This window comes from Cebus imitator, unplaced genomic scaffold (genome assembly GCF_001604975.1).
Source record: "Cebus imitator isolate Cc_AM_T3 unplaced genomic scaffold, Cebus_imitator-1.0 Scaffold328, whole genome shotgun sequence".
Taxonomy (NCBI): Eukaryota; Metazoa; Chordata; class Mammalia; order Primates; family Cebidae; genus Cebus; species Cebus imitator.
In genome coordinates this window covers 919,931-923,338 of record NW_016107643.1, presented here as the reverse complement: position 1 = coordinate 923,338, position 3,408 = coordinate 919,931, and the positions used below count along the sequence as shown (strand labels likewise).

Genomic DNA, 3,408 nt, shown 5'->3' with positions numbered 1-3,408 from the left:
GGGGCTTTCCACATGGACAAAGAAAAAGAATTAATAGAAAATAAAATGAATGTTCCCAAATACTCAAATACATATGAAGAGTTAAATAAATATCTGAATTCAATATATAGGATAGGTGGTATTTCAAATCAATGAGGAATAATAAATTATTCATTAAGGGGTATTTGGAAAAGATAGCTACTTGGGGAAAAACAGATCCATAGCTCACACTCTACATCAGAATAAATTCCAGATAGACCTAAACACACAGACAAACACACACACACACACACACACACACACACACACACACACACAGAAGTCCAGAAGAAAACTATTTTTATAATCTTGGAGTAAGGAAAGGCTTCCTAAATATCACCCAATTCCTAGAAAAGTTACAATAAACTGAGAAATATTTAAATTAAAAAAATTAAAAATAGCTAATGGTATCTTCTGCAATGCAGAAAATGTAAATGACCACCTAGGGAACAATATTTTCAGTTTTACCATAGGCAAAGCGCTCATTTCTAAAAAATATAAAGAGCTTCTACAAACGAGTCAGAAAAACCTTGATACCCTAATAAAAATGGGTAAAAAAAATCAACAGAGAATGCTCAGAAAAATAAATTTAAATGATTTTTTCCCCCACTCTTACCTGAAGTTGTATTATAAAAGCACATGCTAGTTGTAAACACTTCCAACAATGCAGAAATAGGCAAGGGGAAAGTGGAACTTGCTGTGGACACGGCCACAGGACCACACTTTTGTTCCTGTTGGGATGCCTGGGTTGGTTTCACAGGTGGCCTCCCAGTCCTGCAGGCTGAACCTGTCTGTCTGGGCGCCCTGCACTGCCTGCCTCCTGGGTACTCTGGGGCGACACGGACGGTTGCACGCTTTTCTAAGGTTCGGTGCCTGTAGTCAGGAGTCTGCACCAAGAATGGTCCATCAATGAGGGAGAGGAGGGGCTTCCGTGCCTCCCATTTTGGGCACTTCTAGACTTTTGTAGGAAGTGCTCTCCTTGAGTCATTCTGTTTTGTCCTGAGGCTACTGTGAGGAGGAGGACAGGTAAGCACATGCTGGAGGGTGGGGACATGTGGGACAGCTTCAGTCCAGGCACAGCTGCAGGTCCCAGCTACCCGCTTTCCCTGGCCCAAGAAGAGCAGCCTCAAGCATGCTGCAGGCACAGTCCTGGCTCATGCACGGCCTAGAACCACTGCAGGGCCCCAGCAACCCACCTTAATTTTCACCTTTGTTCCCTCATGCTTTTCAGCTTTGGAGTCCTTGTTAAGAGGAACTCAAACCACAGGTTATAAACAAGACATCTGAATTCCCTTCCAATCCTTCATGGTTTTCTTTTTTACACACAAAGCTTACAACCTTTACCTTTTCTAACTGGAAAACCAGTTTTTCCAATGCTTTTTAAAAAACAAATTATCTTTTTATCATATGCTGAAAGCCCTATCTATAACAAGCCCACTTCTACATTTGACTCTGTTCACTGACCCTTCATTTACTTCCTAAACTGACCCTTTTGGTAACTTTCAGTGAAGAGGTGGTTTTTATAAATATATTTTCCAGAAGTCTCTAGAACCTTTGCATGCATCAGGGTGAGAGGTGCCACCACGATGTAAACAGAAAGCTGAGTCCTCCGGGTAGACACTAGGTGCAATCTGCACAGACTGCGTGTGTGGGAAGCAGGGAGTCAGGTGCTTCCTCAAAATGCAGGATATCCCCTGTCTCCGGCAGAGCACACAGGCCCCAGGGCACCTTAGAGAGAGCTGGTCCCAGAATATGCACACCACTTCCTGGGCTTGGGAGGGTGGTAGGCCAGAGGCTGCCCACAGCAGAAAGCCCCCACAGAGGCAAGGGCCTCTTGTTCCACTTGGCAGAGACCCCAAAAGGAGCCAGGGGCAGCATCAGAGCCTGAGGCCCAGGTAGGGGTGCCCAAGGGCACAGCAGCTACAGGCCATTGGCAAGGTCAGAAGACAGTGAGTGGAAAGCCAGGGGTGCGTGGAGATACCCCAAGAAAGGGGTGTTCAGCTGGGAGTCCTGCATTTGCCATTTGTGTTTCATCCGGTGATTGTGAAACCAGGTTTTTATCTGGACCTCCGAGAGCTGTATCTCCCTGGCCAACCTCTTCTGCTTCAGAGGGCCCAGGTACTTGTGGTGCCAGAAGATGCCCTCCAAGGCATGGACCTGCAGCGTGGTGAAGGCTGTGCAGACATGAGGGCCTGCCAGGAGTTTGGCTCCTTACTCTGCCTAGCCATGGTCCTCTCCGGGGCAGGCAGATTTGAGGACCTAGCCTCCTTGATGCTAATGGCCTGAGGGGGCTCCCGGGTGCAAGATGTCTGGTGGGGGCCAGGGAAGCTCCCCAGAGACGTCAGCAGTCCTGGGGGTGTGGGTCAGTCCTGAGCAGTTGCTCTGGGACAGCCATCCACAGAGCCAAAGCTGGAGGGATGCTGCCCTCCACAAGGTGGGGAGGAGGAGAGACACATGGTGGCTGGAGCTGGGCCAGAGGGAAGGCTGGGAGGGGCTCACCAGGTACAGGATCCACCTCCTAAATTATCTTTTAAATTACACAAAGTTGCTCAATCTCAGAGAAATGCAAATTAAAGTTACACAGAGATGTTATTTTTCACCTCTCAGACTGGCAGAGATCCAGAAGTTTAATAATTCACTGCACTGAAGACAGTTTAGAAAAACAGGCACTTTGACATATTGTTAACAGGAATATACTTCCCATCAGATGGAAATATGGCAATATCCATAAATTTATAAACGCATACTTAAAATAATTTATCCTACTAATATTCTCATATGTGTCTGAAATGACAAACTGTACGGTTTGTAAGACTACTCTGAAAACAATCTTAATGTCCACTGATGGGGAAACTGGATAAACACATTAAGGTATATCCTTTAATACTGCAGCTCTTTACTAAAACATAGAACAAATGCCATAGGCTGGCTGAAAAGGCAATATGCAGAAACAAATGTGGCAAATTTATTATTTACATTATAAATGGAAAAATGAATATATATACTGTTTTATTTTTTAAGTTGTTTATTTATTTATTTATTTTTGAAGCAGAGTCTCGCTCTGTCACCCAGGCTGGAGTGCAGTGGCTCCATCTTGGCTCACTACAAACTCCGCCTCTCAGGTTTAAGGAATTCTCGCCTCAGCCTCCTGAGTAGCTGGAATTACCGGTGTGCCGCACCACGCCCAGCTAATTTTTGTATTTTTAGTAGAGATGGGGTTTTACCATGTTGGTCAGGCTGCTCTCGAACTCCTGACCTCATGATCCACCCGCCTCAGCCTCCCAAAGTGCTGGGGTTACAGGCATCAGCCATCGTGCCCAGCCTTATTTATTTATTTTTAAAAGGTATTCTACTTTTTACCTGTCACTTTTTTTTTTTTTTTTTTTTGAG

General features: G+C 45.2%; 1 protein-coding gene and 1 pseudogene across 6 annotated transcripts in view; both read right to left on the bottom strand.

Annotated features, from left to right (window-relative positions):
* The window catches only part of PTPRA (protein tyrosine phosphatase receptor type A), a 175,060-nt gene that overhangs the window by 66,717 nt on the left and 104,935 nt on the right, over positions 1–3,408 (bottom strand). The gene's annotated exons all lie outside the window — the stretch shown is intronic.
* Positions 302–3,039, bottom strand: LOC108286753 (annotated as a pseudogene). Its single transcript, XR_001818053.2, has one exon. The product of XR_001818053.2 is annotated as a homeobox protein VENTX-like (transcript).